The 18,681-nt window shown below is 43.2% G+C and overlaps 1 long non-coding RNA gene across 2 annotated transcripts in view; it reads right to left on the bottom strand.

Annotated features, from left to right (window-relative positions):
* The window catches only part of LOC104216587 (uncharacterized), a 60,950-nt gene extending 42,917 nt beyond the window's left edge, over positions 1–18,033 (bottom strand). For both annotated transcript variants that reach the window (XR_011407683.1, XR_011407682.1), the window contains exon 1: positions 17,311–18,033. This is a non-coding gene — a long non-coding RNA (uncharacterized lncRNA). The remainder of the gene's footprint in view (positions 1–17,310) is intronic.
* Between the last annotated feature and the right edge of the window lie 648 nt (positions 18,034–18,681).

Here is an 18,681-nt window from a genome sequence, read left to right as displayed (position 1 = left end):
AGGTTTCATCTGTCAGTACATCTAGTCGGGTTATCTATTTTCTGAAGGCTCGACACATGGTCGAGAAAGGCTATTTGACTTATCTAGTTTATGTTCGGGATACTATCACGGAGACTCCAGCGATTAATTCGGTGCCAGTAGTCTAGGAGTTTGCCAATGTGTTCCCTTCTGACCTTCCAAGCATGCCACCAGATCGTGATATTGATTTCTGCATTTACTTGGCTCCAGGTACCCAGCCTATATCTATCCTACCATACCGTATGGCTCCGAAAGAGTTGAAGGATTTGAAGGAGAAGCTTGAGGAGTTACTAGCAAATGGGTTCGTCAGGTCAAGTGTGTCACCTTAGGGTGCACCAATGTTATTTGCGAATAAGAAAGACGGAACCATGCGGATGTGCATTGATTACCGCTAGTTGAACAAAGTTACCATTAAGAACAAGTACCCACTTCCGCATATTGATGATTTGTCACCAGTTGCAGGGTGCTAGGGTGTTCTCTAAGATGGAATTAAGATCGGGGTACCATCAGTTGGAGATTTAGGACTTAGATGTTCTGAAGACTGCTTTCCGTACTAGATATGGCCATTATGAGTTTCTAGTGATGTCCTTCAACTTGACTAACACCCCAGCTGTATTTATGGATTTGATGAATAGGGTTTTTAGGCCTTATATTGATTCGTTTGTCATTGTCTTCATTGATGACATTTTTATCTATTCGCGTAGCATGGAGGAGCACGAGCAGCATTTGAGAGTGGTACTTCAGACCTTGCGGGAACAAAAGTTATATGCTAAGTTCTCTAAGTGTGAGTTTTGGCTAAATTCTGTGGCATTCATGGGACATGTTGTATTAGACGAGGGTATTAAGGTGGATCCCAAGAAGATTTAGGCAGTTCAGAACTGGCCTCATCCCACTTCGGCGACTGAGATCAGGAGTTTCTTGAGGTTAGCAGGTTATTATCGACAATTTGTGGAGGGCTTCTCATCCGGTTGCAGCACCTTTGACTAGGTTGACTCAGAAGGGTGCTTAGTGCTGTTGGTCCGATGATTGTAAAGCGAGCTTTTAGAAGCTCAAGACAGTTTTAACTACCTCACCGGTTCTAGTGTTTCTTTACGGTTTGGTGATGTATACTGTGTATTGCGATGCTTCACGCATTAGTTTGGGATATGTATTGATGCAGGAGGGGCAAGTTGTTGCATATGCTTCATGTCAGCCAAAGATCCTTGAGAAGAATTACCATGTGCATGATTTAGATTTAGCCGCGATTGTTCATGCTCTTAAGATCTGGAGGCATTATCTCTATGGGGTATCCTGTGAGGTTTATACTGATCATCGCAGCTTGCAACATTTGTTCAAGCAAAGGGATCTCAATTTGAGGTAGCGCATATGGCTTGAGTTACTGAAGGATTATGACATCACCATTCTTTATCATCCGGGCAAGGCGAATGTAGTCGCGGATGCCTTGAGCAGAAAGGCAGAGAGTATGGGTAGCTTGGTATTCATTCAGTAGAGGAGAGACCATTAGCTTTTGATATTCAGTCTTGGGTAACAGACTTGTGAGGTTGGATAATTCAGAGCACAACCGAGTTCTTGCATGCGTCGTTGCCTAGCCTTAAGTATTGGAGTAGATCAAGGCCCGATAGTTTGATGATCTACATTTGATGGTTCTCAGAGAGACTGTACTATAGGGTGGTGTTAAGGAGGTTTCTACCAGTGAGGATGGTGTTCTATGACTCTATGGTCGTCTATATGTTCCTAATATCGATAGCTTGAGAGGGAGGATTCTAGAGGAGGCACACAGTTCTCGGTATTTCATTTATCCAGGTGCTACGAAGATGTATCGCGACAAAATTTCTGATGGTGGCGGATGAAGAAAGACATAGTTGAGTATGTAGCTAGGTGCCTAAATTATCAGCAGGTTAAGTGTGAGCACCAAAGGCTAGGCGGCCTACTCCAGCAGATGACTATACTAGAGTGGAAATGGGAGCGCATTACTATGGACTTAGTAGTTGGGTTACCGCAGACCTTACGGAAGTTTGATGCAGTTTGGGTCATTGTTGACAGGTTGACCAAGTCGGCACACTTCATTCCAGTCGTGGCTACGTATACTTTAGAGAGGTCGGCCTAGATTTATATTCAGGAGATAGTTCGGGTGCATGGTGTGCCTGTTTCCATCATATCAAATAGAGGCCCTCAGTTTACTTCGCATTTTTGGAGAGCCGTACAGAGTGAGTTGGGGACCCGTGTAGAGCTCAACACCACATTTCATCTATAGACCAACGGGAAATCGGAGTGGATAGTTCAGATCTTGGTGGACATGCTAAGAGCATGTGTGATTGACTTTGGAGGGCAGTGGGATCAATTCTTACCTCTGGCCGAGTTTGCTTACAATAATAGTTATCAGTCCAGCATCGAGATGGCTCTATTTGAGGCTTTGTATGGTCGGCGATGTCGTTCTCACATCCGGTGGTTTAAGCCTGGCAAGGCTAAGTTATATGGTACTAATTTGGTAAAGGATGCCTTGGAGAAGGTAAAGTTAATACAGGAGCGGCTTCGCACAGTATAGTCCAGACATAAGAGTTACGTGGATCAGAAGGCGCGTGATTTATCATTTATGGTAGGCGAGAAGGTTCCCTTGAAAGTCTCACCGATGAAGGGTTTTATGAGATTCAGGAAGAAGAGCAAGTTGAGCCCAAGGTTTATAGGCCTATTTGAGGTGTTGAGATGAGTTGGGGAGGTTGCTTGTTAGCTTGCTTTACCTCCTAGCCTATCGGGAGTTCATCCGGTGTTCCACGTGTCTATGCTTTGGAGGTATCACACTGACTTGTCATATGTGTTAGACTTCAGCACGATTCAGTTAGATGAGATCCTGGGTTATGAGGAGGAGCCAGTTGCCATTGTCGCTAGACAGGATCGCTAGTTGAGATCAAAGAGGATTTCTGTAGTAAAGGATCAGTAGAGGGGCCAACCAGTCGAGGAGGCGACCTAGGAGTCCGAGGAGGACATGCAGAGCAGATATCCACACTTATTCAGCACTCCGGGTATGATTCTAAATCTGTTCGAGGGCGAACATTTGTTTAAGAGGTGGAGAATGTAACGACCTAACCGGTCATTTTGCTTTCTAGAACCCCGTTCTTCTAAATAAGACTTCCCATACATGCTTTTGCTATTTTGTGACTTGCGGGGATGGTAAGTTCAGGATTTGGAAGGGTTTGGGTTGAATTCGGAACACTTGCTTCCTTAAGGTTGGCTTAAAAGGCTAGAGTTGACTTCGGTCAACATTTTGAGTAAACGACCTCGGAATCAAGATTTGACGGTTCCATTAGGTTCGTATGATGATTTTGGACTTGGACGTATGTTCGGATCGGGTTTTGGACGACCCGTTACATTTCAGTGCCTAATAGTAAAAGTTGGCATTTGAGTAAATTTCATAAGTTTTGGCTGAAGTAGATTTTTAAATTCTAGACGTCTGTTTGGGATTCTTAGCCTGGGAATAGCTCCGTATAGTGATTCTGGACTTGGAAGCACGTTTGGAAGTGGATTCGGAGGTCTGTAGGTCATTTCGGGGTCAACTGGCGAAAGATAGAAATTTGAAGTTTTTGGAAAGCTTGACCGAGGGTGGACTTTTTGATATTGGGTTCGGATTCCAGTTTCAAAAGTTGGAGTAGGTCCATAATGTCATTTAAGACTTGCACACTAAATTTGGCATCATTCCAAGTTGATTTGATAGGGATCGGACGCGCAGAAGTGTTTTTAGAAGTTTTTGAGTTCATGAGTTAATCCATGTGTTTTTGAATCCGATTCGTTGTTTTTGATGTTATTTCAGTGTTCCGATCGTGCTAGCAAGTTTGTAGATGTTGTTATACTTGTGTGGGTGTTTGGTGTGGAGCTCCGAGGGCTCAAGTGAGTTTCGGAAGTTCGAAAGGATGAAAAACACATCAGTTTTCTAGTGTTTCTTGGCAGTAGTTGCAGATCTCGCAAATAAGAGAATTTTTTCGGAAATACAATCCACACATTTGTGATAAGGATTTTGCAATTTCGAAGGAGCCCGACCTAGGCAGTGTTTGCATTTGCGACACATTGGCCATATTTGCGATCTCAGCAGAGTCCGCATTTGCGACTCTTTGGTCGCATTTGCGACCTTGGCAGCCTAAGCCCAGGTTCGCATTTGAGATGGTTTTGTCGCATTTGTGACCTTTGAATTTTTGAACCAGGTATCGCAAATGCGACACCTGAGGCTTGTGCACAGCTTATTATTATGAAACTTAGACCATTTAGCTCATTTTCTTTCAACTCTTGGGCGATTTTTGGAGCTATTGGAAGGGGGTTTTCGCTTAGCACCTTGAGGTAAGTAATTTCTACGTAACTTGAGTTAAATACATAGATTATGGGTAGATAAACATGTAAAAATTGGTAAAAATCAAGGGTTTACATGAAAACATAGGTTTTTGATGAAAATTGAGATTTAAGCCCGAAATTGGTTATTGAATTTAGTAAATATCATATATTTGAGTTTATGGGGTTATGTGTGTCAACTTTATTCGAATATTTCCAGAATCCGGCACGTGGGCCTGGGGGTAAATTTTAGAAATCTTACATTTAGAGTTGGGTAATCACTTTAATAGCAGGGATATGAACTTTTGAGAATAAATTGATTAATTTATATAATATTTGACTATTTTCGAATCGTTTGGCACCAAATTTGGGAGTTTGAGCACAACCTTGGACCGGAATGTAGGCCTTGAGACAAGGTAAGTCTCTTTTCTAATCTTGTAAGAGGGAATTAATCCCATAGGTGAATTATAATTAATATGTGCTCCAATTTGTGGGGCTGCGTACGTACGAGGTGACGAGAGTTTGTACGTAGCTACTAATTATGCTATTGTCCGGGTAGTCTATGACCCATATCATGCTATACTTGAAATGTTTGCACCCCTACTTGATAATCTAAATGCTTCAGTCACATTGGAAATTGATAAAAGAATTGTAAAAGATTAAATTCACTTACTTGAACGTTGTGAATGGAACACTTGACTGTAAATGTGAATTTGTGTTTTATTTAAAATGTCTTCTATTTGTGGAGTGGGCCGAATGCCTCGATAGCAGATAAATACATCTATGTTTCGTGTCATTTGACCCTCGTCAGTGCATAGTTTAACTATTATGTTGGATCGGGTTGTACGACCTCAGCATGATTTGCATGATAAATTGTTGGAACTATTCATGATTTATATTGCTTAAATGCCTTGAGATACAAACTGTTAAATGATGAAAATAAACTTGGGACTTAATATTTGTGAAAGGAGTACTTACTATTTCCGGTTATTGAGTTTCAATATTATTCATGTAACCCATGTTGTGATGACCCGGCCAGTTGTCTCATGAGTACCGCTCTGTTTCCTCCATTTCAGCTTCTTTATGCTTCGTTATCCGTGTTTTGTGGTATCGGGTTGGTCGGATCGAGTTCGGAATGAGTTTGGTGAAGTTTGAGACACTTAGTCTCTTTTAAAAAGGCTTAAGTTGGAAAAGTCAACCGGATGTTGACTTATGTGTTAGAGGGCTCAGATATGAGTTCTGATGGTTCAGTTATCTTCGGGAGGTAATTTGTGACTTAGGAGCATGATCGGAATGGGTTTTGGAGGTTCGAAGTAGACTAGGGCTTGAATTGACGAAATTGATATTTTGGCGATTTCCGGTTGATAGGCGAAATTTTGATATAGGGGTCGGAACGGAATTCCGAGAGTTGCAGTAGCTTAGGTGTGTCAATTGGGATATGTGTGTAAAATTTCAGGTCATTCGGACGTGGTTTGGTTGGGTTTTTGATTAAAAGCATATTTCAGAAGATTTTAGAAACTTAGGCTTGAATCTGATGTGATTTGGTAGATTTGATGTTAGTTAGTGTGTTTTGATGATTGGAACAAGTTTGAATAAGGTATTGGGTTATGTTTGTGCTTTTGGTTGAGGTCCCGGGGGCCTCGGGATGATTTCGGGTGGTTAACGGGGAAGTTGAAGTGTAATTGCAGCTGCTGAAGTTTTGCTGCTTCTAGTGTTTTCGCACCTGCGGTTTGAGGACCGCAGGTGCGGCACCGCATATGCATTAGATTGGCCGCAGAAGCGGATCTTGGGAACAATGTCTGGGACCGCAGTTGCGGTAGAGGGACCGCAGATGCGGTTTAGGCTGGATTAATGAATTTCCGCAGAAGCGGAGTTTTGACCGCAAATGCGGTACTGCAGATGTGGTGGGTGTGGCGCAGATGCGGAAAAGCCTAGGCAGAATGTATATATTTCTTCCTTCGCAATTTTTGAAGGGTTTAACTATTTTTAAACTCGGAATTGGGAGCTTTGGGCAATTTTGAGGAGAGGAATCAAAGGGACTTTGTTAAGGTAAGGATTTTGGACCTAAAACACATTTCTATGGTAATATTTCATGGATTAATACTGAAATTAAAGGAATTAAAGGGCTAAAAATGGAGTATTAGGGTTTGAGTTTAAGAGGCCTTAAATTGAGGATTTGAGGGGTGATTTGAACTCCGATTTTGGTATTCTTGATATTTATAGACCGTGGGGAGATAAGGAATCTAATGATATGAAAATTTCTGAGTTTCGAGAAGTGGGTCCGATGCTCGAGTTTTGCTAATTTCAGGATTTTTGGTATTTTACGATTGTTTTCGCTTGGGCTTCGTTCCCTTAGCATATTTTGATGCCGTGATTCTGATTTTTAATAGATTCGACGCAAGTGGAGGCCGATTCGAGGAGAAAAGGTGTCGCGGAGTAGTATTTTCACTGGTTTGAGGTAAGTAACCATTGTAAATCTAGAAGTGATGGTACAAACCCTGGTATTTGACTTGTTTTAATAAATGTCGTGATGCACATGCTAGGTGACGAGCGTGTGGGCGTGCACCGGTAGGGATTGTGACCTAGTCCGTTCTGTAGTGACTATTAAGCCACGTATTTGATTTGGAAATACTATGTTATTCCGTATTTTGGATGTTTATACTGTTTTATGGGTTGTATGTCATGTTTGGGGCCTTGTGCCGACCTGTAGAAACCCTTAGGGGCATTTTGACCGTTTTTCCTCACTTTACTTGCTAAAGGCATATCCTCAGTCGTGTTTTACCTGTTTAAAAGCTAAAAATGGTTTTATCGCTTTACTCCTAATTGTGAGGACTATTTGGGCTGAGTTCTCTGATTCCTGTTGTTGTGCCCGAGAGGTTGTGAGGTTAAGGACTGAGAGAGGTTGAGAACCCACTTGTGAGGATATTATATGTATATATATTATGGATCAGGCTGCACGCCGCAGCGATACTTATATGGATCGGGCTGCATACCGCAACGATATATATATTGGATCGGGCTGCACGCCGCAGCGATATTACGCTTGGGTTGTAGGAGACCCTCCGGAGTCTTCACACCCCCAGTGAGCGTAGTCGACTATAAATATATGGATCGGGCTGCACGCCGCAACGATTACTACGATTTCTATTATTATGAGATATAAATGAGCCGAGTGTTGAGAGTGAGCACTAAGTGACGAGAGTTGAGTCATGAGTGATTGAGAGGCTGCCTGAGGGGCCAGGTTCTGAGTGATTCCTTGCCAAAGAGGCCTTGTCATGATGTTTTCACTGATTTCACTTTTCTTTTAAATAAGCCTCTGTTTGATATACTGCTAAGTAATTGGTTCCAAATGTTTAAACTAGAAATGTGGTTTTATAACGGAAACTGATTTTTGAACTGCAAAGATGACATGTTGTTTCGTTGGTTATTCCGTTATGTATTTTTGAACTGCTCGTCACTACTTTCAGACCTTATTTACTTTAGTTACTTACTGAGTTGGCGTACTCATGTTACTCCCTGCACCTTGTGTGCAGATCCAGGTGCCCGAGCAACCGAGTGAGCATTTTTCAGCTGGTTCATTTTTTTGTCGGGGATTTCGAGGTAGCTGCATGGTGTTCGCAACCCTGTTCTCTCCCTTCTATCTTGTTATCTTTTCAGTATTTTCTAGACTATCTATGTAGTAGGATGTTCGAACTTGGATTAGAGGCCCTAGACTCGTGGCACCAGATCATTAGTCTATGTAGTTTATTATTATTTTGACTTCCACATATTTTCTGTCATTTTAAACGTTTATTATGAAATCGTTGTTTAAAACTCGTGTTGGAAATGGTTTCTTACTAAAGGAAATGGGTTGTGATTAGTGACTGGTTAGCTTGCCTAGTAATATGATAGGCGCCATCACGACCGGTATTTGGGGTCCTGGCAAGTTGGTATCAGAGCCTAGGTTACATAGGTCTCGCGAGTCATGAGCCGGTTTAGTAGAGTCTAGCGGATCGGTATGGAGACGTCTATATTTATCCTCTAGAGGCTGCAGAACCTTTAGGAAAAACATCATATTCTTGAAATTCTTGTCGTGCGAATTTGTTGATCCGAGTATTAAACTTCTGATGTTCCATTCTCTCATAGATGGTGAGGACATGTGCTACTGGGCAGGGCGGACGACTGCCAGTACCACCAACTGGGCCACCAGAGGCCGAGGTTGCGGTTGAGGCAGGGGCAGGGGCAGAGCAACTAGAGCAGCACTGGCAGATCCACCAGCTGCCCCAGTTCCGGATCAGGTCCCGGTTTTGGATGCTACAGTAGCCCCAGTTCCGGATCAGCTGTGCCTATTGTGATCCCAGGTCTCCAGGAGGCTTTAGCTCAGATCTTATCTGTGTGTACCGGTTTAGCTCAGGTGGTCTCAGCTACTACGGCCATAGCTACTTCCTAGGCCGGGGGAGGCACCCAAACTCCCATTGCTCGCACACCTGAGTAGGTAGTGTAGGGATTACAGACACCGGGGGCACCTCCAGCCCGGCTGGTTGCACCAGCTCAAAAGTTTGTAGTACCAGTTATGTCGGATGATGAGCAGCGTCGACTTGAGAGGTTTGGTAGGCTCCAGCCTCCACGATTCAGCGGTTCAGAGGGCGAGGATGCCTAGGGTTTCTTGGATAAGTGTCAGCGGATGCTTCGTACAGCAGGGATTCTTGAGACTAGTGGTGTGGCATTTACTACATTTCAGTTTTCTGGGGATGCCTTCACTTGGTGGGAGGCGTATGAGAGGCATAGGCTTGTTAGTGCAGCGCCCCTTACTTGGCAACAATTCTCTGTTCTCTTCCTATAGAAGTATGTACCACAGTCGCGCCGAGAGGAGCTGCGCAGACAGTTTGAGCAGCTGCATTAGGGGGAGATGACGGTGGTATAGTATGAGATGTGGTTCTCTGAGTTAGCCCGTCATGCGGTTTGGATGGTTCCCACAGATGGAGGGAGGATTAGGAGGTTTGTTGATGGCCTAACGTATCATCTACGGATTCTCATGACTAGAGAGAGGGTGACAGGTGCTACCTTCGAGGAGGTTGTTGATATCGCCAGTGAGATTGGGACTGTACGCCGACAGGAGCGAGAGGAGAGAGAGGTCAAGAGGCCTTAGGGATCTGGTGGTTTTAGTAGTGCTCCTTCGAGGGGTCAGTTCCAGCATGGCAGAGGCCGTTCTTTCAGACAGGCTCAGTCAGCTTGCCTAGGTTACCGTAAGGCATTTTCGGGTCATGGTTATCATGGATCTCAGCAGGGCCAGTCATTACTTAGTGCCCTTCCATCTTAGAGCTCATCTCGTGCTCCGTCGGTCCAGGGTTCTTCCATGCCAGGTCCTTCTACTGGTCATTCTGGTGCCAAGGGTTCCCTTCAGTCCCCATATCCAACACCGGGGAGTTGTTATGAGTGCGGAGAGTTTTGATATATGAGGAGGCAGTGCCCTCGACTTCATGATAGTCAATCTCAGCAGAGAGGTTAGCCCTCGACTTCTGCTCCAGTTACTTCACCACTCGCCCAGCCTGCTAGGGTTGGAGGTCAGGCAACTAGGGGTCGCCCCAGAAGGGGAGGTCGATCAGGCGGCGGTCAGGCTTGTTTGTATGCTATCCCAGGTAGACCAGATGCTATTGCTTCAGATGCTGTCATTACAGGTATTATTTCAGTCTGCCACAGAGATGCCTCTGTATTATTTAATCCCGGTTCCACCTTTTCTTATGTGTCCTCATACTTTGCTCATTATTTGGGTACGCCCCATGAGTTTCTTGCTTTACTTGTTCATGTATCTGCCCCATGAGTTTCTTGCTTTACTTGTTCATGTATCTGCCCCGGTAGGCAATACTTTTGTTGTAGACCGTGTGTACCGGTCATGTGTGGTGACAATTGGGGGTCTGGAGACCCGAGTGGATCTGTTATTACTAAGTATGGTGGATTTCGATGTCATTTTTGGCATGGATTGGTTATCTCTGTATCGTGCTATTCTAGACAGTCATGCCAAGACAGTCACTTTGGCTATGCCGGATATGCCACGGATCGAGTGGCGAGGTGTGACGATTACGTTCCTAGTAGAATGATCTCTTTCTTGAAGGCCCAGCGTATAGTTGGGAAGGGTTGTCTTTCATATCTAGTGTTTGTGAGGGATGTTAGAGCTGAGGCTCCCAGAATTGATTTTGTCCCAGTCGTGAGAGATTTTCCAGATGTTTTTTCTTGCAGACCTGCCGGGCATGCCACCGAACAGGGATATTGATTTTGGTATTGATCTGGTACCGAGCACTCAGCCCATTTCTATTCTACCGTATCGTATGGCACCAGCGGAGTTGAGGGAGTTAAAGGAGCAGCTTCAAGAACTCCTTGATAAAGGGTTCGGCCTAGTGTGTCACTTTGGGGTGTGCCGGCTTTGTTTATGAAGAAGAAGGATGGCACAATGAGAATGTGCATTGATTATAGGCAATTGAACAAGGTAACAATTAAGAACAAGTATCCTTTGTCTCGCATTGATGATTTGTTTGACCAGCTTCAGGGAGCGAGAGTGTGCTCCAAGATTGATCTCCGTTCGGTCTATCACCAGTTGAAGATCAGGGATTCAGATATACTTAATATGGCTTTCAGGACCCGATATGGTCATCATGAGTTCTTGTTGATGTCTTTTGGGCTGACCAATGCCCCAACAATGTTCATGCATTTGATGAACAACGTGTTCCGGCCTTATCTTGATTCTTTTGTCATAGGCTTCATTGATGATATTCTGGTGTATTCGCATAGTCAGGAGGAGCACGCGGAGCATTTGAGAGTGGTATTGTAGAGTTTGAGGGAGGAGAAACTTTATGCAAAATTCTCCAAGTGTGAGTTTGGCTTGGTTCAGTGGCTTTCTTGGGGCACGTGGTGTCCAGCGAGGGTATTTAGATTGATCCGAAGAAGATACATGCGGTTCAGAGTTGGCCTAGGCCGCCCTCAGCCACAGAGATTCGCAGCTTTCTTGGTTTGGTAGGCTATTATCGCTGGTTTGTTTAGGGATTCTCATCAATCGCATCGCCTTTGACCAAATTAACTCAGAAGGGTGCTCCATTTGTATGGTCGGACGAGTGTGAGGAGAGCTTTCAGAAGCTCAAGACAGCTTTGACCACAGCTCCAGTGTTGGTTTTACCATCAGCTTCAGGCTCTTATACCGTGTATTGTGATGCTTCGAGAGTTGGGATTGGTTGTGTGTTGATGCAGGAGGGTAGAGTTATTGCTTATGCTTCTCATCAGTTGAAGCCCCATGAGGAGAACTACCCCGTTCATGATTTGGAGTTGGCTTCCATAGTTCACGCATTGAAGATTTGGAGACATTACTTGTATGGCGTATCTTGTGAAGTGTTCACTGATCATCGCAGTCTTCAGCATTTGTTCAAGCAAAAGGATCTTAATTTGAGGCAGCAGAGGTGGTTGGAGTTGCTTAAGGATTATGATATTACTATATTGTATCATCCGGGAAAGACCAATGTGGTGGCCGATGCTTTGAGCCGAAAGACAGTGAGTATGGAGAGTTTGGCATATATCCCAGTTGGGGAGAGACCCCTTGCGGTTGATGTTCAAGCATTGGCCAATCGGTTCGTGAGGTTAGATATTTCGGAGCCCAGTCGGGTGTTGGCTTGTGTGGTTTCTCGGTCTTCCTTATATGATCGCATTAGAGAGCGCCAGTATGATGATTCGCATTTTCTTGTCCTTAGGGACAGAGTTCAGCATGATGATGCCAGGGATGTCACCATCGGTGATGATGGGGTGTTGAGGATGCAGGGCCGAATTTGTGTGCCCAATGTGGATGAGCTTCGGGAGTTGATTCTGGAGAAGGCCCATAGCTCGCGGTATTCCATTCATCCGGGTGCCGCGAAGAAGTATCAGGATTTGAGACAGCACGATTGGTGGAGGAATGAAGAAAGATATTGCGGGATTTGTAGCTCGGTGTCTCAATTGTCAGCAGGTGAAATATGATCATTAGAGACCGGGTGGCTTACTTCAGCAGATGGTTATTCCTGAGTGGAAGTGGGAGAAGATCAGTATGGACTTTGTTGTTGGACTTCCACGGACTTTGAAGAAATTTGATGCTATTTGGGTGATTGTGGATCGGCTGACCAAGTCCGTGCACTTCATTCCTGTGTGTACTACATATTCTTCAGAGCGGTTGGCAGGGATCTATATCCGGGAGATTGTTCGTTTGCATGGTGTTCCAGTTTCCATCATTTCGGATAGAGGTACTCACTTTACCTCACAGTTTTGGAGGGCCGTACAGAGAGAGTTGGGTACTCAGGTTGAGTTGAGCACAACTTTTCATCCTCAGATGGACGGACAGTCCGAGTGTACTATTCATATATTGGAGGACATGTTGCGTGCTTGCGTCATGGATTTCGGAGGATCATGGGATGAGTTTCTACCACTCGCAGAGTTTGCTTATAACAACAGCTACCTGTCAAGTATTAAGATGGCTCCATATGAGGCTTTGTATGGGAGGCGGTGTAGATCTCCAGTTGGTTGGTTCGAGCCCGGTGAGGCTAGGCTATTAGAGACTGATCTGGTGCAGGATGCTTTGGAGAAGGCGAAGGTGATTCAGGAGAGGCTTCATGCAGCGCAGTTGAGACAAAAGAGTTATCCCAATAGGAAGGTTCCAGATGTGTCCTACATGGTTGGCGAGAAGGTTCTGTTAAAGGTTTCACCCATGAAGGGTGTCATGAGATTTAAGAAGAAAGGGAAATTGAGTCTGCGGTTCATTGGGCTTTTTGAGGTGCTTCGGAGGATTGATGAGGTGGCTTATGAGCTTGCTTTGCCGCCCAGCTTGTCTAGTGTGCATCCGATATTTCGTGTTTCCATGCTCCGGAAGTATATTGGAGATATATCTCATGTTTTGGACTTCAGCACGGTTCAGTTGGATGATGATTTTGACCTATGATGTGGAGCCAGTAGCTATTTAGGGTCGTCAGGTTCGAAAGTTGAGGTTAAAAGATATAGCGTTAGTGAAAGTGTGGTGGAGGGGTCGGTTCGTGGAGGAGGCTACCTGGGAGACCGAGCGGGAGATGCGGAGCAGATATCCCCACCTATTTGAGGCTTCAGGTATGTTTCTTGACTCGTTCGAGGACGAACGTTTGTTTAACTTGGGGAGGATGTGATGACTCGGCTAGTCATCTCATGAGTACCGCTCCGTTTCCTCCATTTCAGCTTCTTTATGCTTCGTTATCCGTGTTTTGTGGTATCGGGTTGGTCAGATCGAGTTCGGAATGAGTTTGGTGAAGTTTCATACACTTAGTCTCTTTTAAGAAGGCTTAAGTTTGAAAAGTCAACCGGATGTTGACTTATGTGTTAGAGGGCTCAGATATGAGTTCTGATGGTTCGCTTAGCTTCGGGCGGTGATTTGTGACTTAAGAGCGTGATCAGAATGGGTTTTGGAGGTTCGGAGTAGACTAGGGCTTGAATTGGCGAAATTGATATTTTGGTGATTTTCGGTTGATAGGCGAGATTTTGATATAGGGGTCGGAATGGAATTCCGAGAGTTGCAGTAGCTTAGTTGTGTCAATTGGGATATATGTGCGAAATTTCAGGTCATTCGGACGTGGTTTGGTTGGGTTTTTGATCAAAAGCGTATTTCGGAAGATTTTAGAAACTTAGGCTTGAATCCGATGTGATTTGGTAGATTTGATGTTGTTTGGTGTGTTTTGATGATTGGAACAAGTTTGAATAAGGTATTGGGTTATGTTTATGCTTTTAGTTGAGGTCCCGGGGGCCTCGGGATGATTTCGGGTGGTTAACGGGGAAGTTGAAGGTAATTGCAGCTGCTGAAGTTTTGTTACTTCTAGTGTTTTCGCACCTGCGGTTTGGGGATCGCAGGTGCGGCGCCGTATATGCGTTGGATTGGCCGCAGAAGCGGATCTTGGTTAGAATGTCTAGGACCGCAGATGCGGTAGAGGGACCGCACCTGCGGAGTCGCAGATGCGGCTAGTGGACCGCAGATGCAGTTTAGGCTGGATTAATGAATTTCCGCAGAAGCGGAGTTTTGACCGCAAATGCGGTACTGCAGATGCGGTGGGTGTGGTGCAGATGCGGAAAAGCCTGGGCAGAATGTATATATTTCTTCCTTCGCAATTTTTGACGGGTTTAACTATTTTTAAACTCGGAATTGGGAGTTTTGGGCAATTTTGAGGAGAGGAATTAAAGGGACTTCGTTAAGGTAAGGATTTTGGACCTAAAACACACTTCTATGGTAATATTTCATGGATTAAGACTGAAATTAAAGGAATTAAAGTGCTAAAAATGGAGGATTAGGCTTGAGTTTAAGAGGACTTAAATTGAGGATTTGATGGGTCATTTGAACTATGATTTTGGTATTCTTGATACGTATAGACTCGTGGGGAGATAAGGAATCTAATTATGTGAAAATTTCTGAGTTTCGAGAAGTGGGCCCGGGGCTCGGGTTTTGCTAAATTCAGGATTTTTGGTATTTTTTGATTGTTTTCCCTTGGGCTTCGTTCTCTTAGTATATTTTGACGTCGTGATTCTGATTTTGAATAGATTCGACGCGAGTGGAGGCGAATTCGAGGGGCAAAGGCGTTGCAGAGTAGTATTTTCACCGGTTTGAGGTAAGTAACCATTGTAAATCTGGAACTGAGGGTACAAACCCCGGTATTTGACTTGTTTTGATAAATGCGGTGACGCACATGCTAGGTGACGAGCATGTGGGCGTGCACCGGTAGGGATTGTGATCTGGTCCATCCCATAGCGACTATTAAGCCACGTATTTGATTTGTAAATACTATGTTATTCCGTATTTTGAATATTTGTATTGTATTATGGGTTGTACGCCATGTTTGGGGCTTTGTGCCGACCTGTAGAAACCCTTAGGGGCATTTTGACCTTTTTCCTCACTTTACTTGCTAAAAGCATATCCTCAGTCGTGTTTTACCTGTTTAAAAGCTAAAATTGATTTTATCGCTTTACTCCTAATTGTGAAGACTGTTTGGGCTGAGTTCTCTGATTCCTGTTGTTGTGCCCGAGAGGTTGTGAGGTTAAGGACTGAGAGAGGTTGAGAACCCAATTATGAGGATAGTATATGTATATATATATTATGGATCGGGTTGCACACCGCAGCGATACTTATATGGATCGGGCTGCATGCCGCAGCGATATATATATTGGATCGGGCTGCACGCCGCAGCGATATGACGCTTTTGCTGTAGGAGCCCCTCCGGAGTCTTCACACCCCCAGTGAGCGTAGTCGACTATAAATATATGGATCGGGCTGCACGCCGCAGCGGTTACTACGATTTCTATTATTATGAGATATAAATGAGCCGAGTGCTGAGAGTGAGTAATGAGTGACGAGAGTTGAGTCACGAGTGACTGAGAGGCTGCCCGAGGGGCCAGGTTCTGAGTGATTCCTTGCCCGAGAGGCCTTGTCATGATGTTTTCACTGATTTCACTTTTCTTTTAAATAAGCCTCTATTTGATATACTGCTATGTAATTGGTTCCAAATGTTTAAACTGGAAATGTGGTTTTATAACGGAAACTGATTTTTTGAACTGTAAAGATGACATGTTGTTTCGTTGGTTATTCCGTTATGTATTTTTGAACTGCTCTTTACTACTTTCAGACCTTATTTACTTTAGTTAGTTACTGAGTTGGTGCACTCACGCTACTCCCTGCATCTTGTGTGTAGATCCACGTGCCCGAGCGGCCGAGTGAGCATTTTTCAGCTGGTTCAGTTTTCTGTCGGGGATTTCGAGGTAGCTGCATGGTGTTCGCAACCCTGTTCTCTCCCTTCTATCTTGTTATCTTTTCAGTATTTTCTAGACTATCTATGTAGTAGGATGTTCGGACTTGCATTAGAGGCTCTAGACTCGTGACACCAGATCAATTGGGCTGTGTAGTTTATTATTATTTTTACTTCAGCATATTTTCTGTCATTTTAAACGTTTATTATGAAATCGGTGTTTAAAACTCATGTTGGAAATGGTTTTTTACTAAAGGAAATAGGTTGTGGTTAGTGGACTGGTTGGCTTGCCTAGTAATGTGATAGGTGTCATCACTACCGGTATTTGGGGTCGTGACACATGCTTAGTATATAATTTTGATATATCATTGTTAGCCCATAGTAAGTGTCAAAGTCGACCCCTCGTCAATATTTCTTCGAGGTTAGACTGGATACTTACTGGGTACATGTTGTTTATGTACTCACGCTACACTACTACACTTAAAAGTGCATTATCTGAGGCAGGTACATTTGGTGCGCACACGCTTGACTTCCGGTACGAGACTATACAGTGAGCTGCCTTTCCAAGCCGTTCTGCAGCAGCCGAAGTCTTCCTTTTGTTATATTTTTCTGTCAATTTCATTTCAGACAATAGATTAGTATTTTTTTATATATTCTACTAGAGTGCTCATACACTTGTAACATCGGGTCTTGGCACACACTGGTAGACTTATGATTTTGGGTTGTATTTCTACGATTATGACTGCATTTAGCTGTCTTTGTTCTAATTATTTTAAATACGTTATCCCTTAAATCTTTTAAATTAAGGAAGTTATTTACTTGAAAAATATATTAAAGTGGGAAATCACTAGATTCTTCACTGTTGGCTTTCCTAGCAATGGTGGTGGGCACCATCACGGCCTAAAATGAAATTGGGCCGTGACATAATTCTTTTGTCATCAAAATATTAATTGTGAAACCTTAAGCATTTATCCCTTAATGAAGCAATGAAACAGGAAACCAATAACTCATTTAAGCCATGAAGATTCATCCAAGCAAATTAAACCAAACATTACGCAAACAGTAATCAATAGAACAAAACTGAATAAATAAATACTACTAAGACACCCCAAAACAGAGGAACAAAACACTAACTCATACGAGCAACAAATACAAAGAAAAGACTGATTAACGAGATTATGAAAATAAACAAAAGCATGACATTAAGTGAAGAAAAAGTAGAGAAAAGGGAGAAATAAACCTCAAATAAATCTGAAATGCAACTGTTTGACAATTCGGAGGTGCGACGCGATAGAACCTCAAGCAAGAATCTCCATGGGAAACTAGAGAACATGACCTAGATCGGAAAATCGGACAAAGATCTCGAATAGGCACCTCTACTAGAACTGAGAACGACCTCTCGGCAACTTCGAAACTCGTCGAAAACCCAAAAGTGAAAAAATAAGCTAAGCACTTTCTTTACAGCGAAAACGCGACAACTTTGGAACTGTTTCGAAGCTGCTCTAACATGAGTTTCGAGGCTGGATTTTGCTTAAGTTTGGGGCGAGTTTAAGGATTGTTTTGAGGATGGAGTTGAGCAGATTTTTAGCTTATATTTCGGGTCATTCCGGGTGCTTTTTTGGTCCATTTTTGGCTGGTTCTTGGTAGTAGTTGGCAGATGAATTTTCGGGTTGACTCTCATAGGTTTTGGAGATGGTTTAAAGCTAATTTTCAGCTGGTTTGGAGCTGCATTTCAGAGCTCAGTTTTGGCGTCGTTTTTGACAGCTCTTCACGGTAAGTTTGAGGTGGGCTTGGGGTGTTCATGGATAACTTGAGATCTAATATTAATGGATGAAAATTAGGTGTTATTATAGAGGTTTCATGGTAGAGATAAGGAAGAAGAAGAAGAAAGTGGAAGACTCCTGATTTGGTGTTTGTCGTGGCTCTTTTTTGCACTTTTGCTCTATTTTTTGTTCCCTCTGTTCGTTCCCCCTCTCTTGTGTGTGCGATCTTATCTATTCTCAATTTCTTTTTGCTAGCGTGTGGTCCCAACCCCATAAGAAAATGTCGTGTCCCTTTCTGTGAGTAGAATCGACAAAGTCATAAATTATTATTGTGCTAATCTCCCATAATACAAAGTATGAGAATGAGGAAAATGTTACGATAAAAATCAAAATATGGTGGATGTCTACTCTTTCTCCATGATCTTTCTCTTAAATGGTTAATGACATATTCAATGACATATTTTCTATGTTCAATGATATATTCCATGACATATTTTCTTCACTTTTCATACCTATATAAAGACCTTGTAATAGATAGGAAAATACACACAATTGAAGAAGAAAATCTCTTCCTTCTCTCTATCTCTATTTCTTGTTCATGTTTTACTAAATTGCTTTTATTTCTTGTTCATGTTTTACTAAATTGCTTTTATTTCATAACACGTTATCAGCACGAGTCTCTAACTAATTGTATATATATATCTACGAAAAAAATTCTACATCCGGAAAGATTACAATTAGAAGTCATACATATCATCACATGGTTAAATGTAAAGAGAAACTACATATGGTAAGTAATGAAATGTAAGAAGGTATGATTATCTTATACTTGTCATTCCTTTAAAATC

This window comes from Nicotiana sylvestris, chromosome 5 (assembly GCF_000393655.2).
Source record: "Nicotiana sylvestris chromosome 5, ASM39365v2, whole genome shotgun sequence".
NCBI lineage: Eukaryota > Viridiplantae > Streptophyta > Magnoliopsida > Solanales > Solanaceae > Nicotiana > Nicotiana sylvestris.
This window is presented reverse-complemented; position numbering and strand designations above follow the sequence as displayed.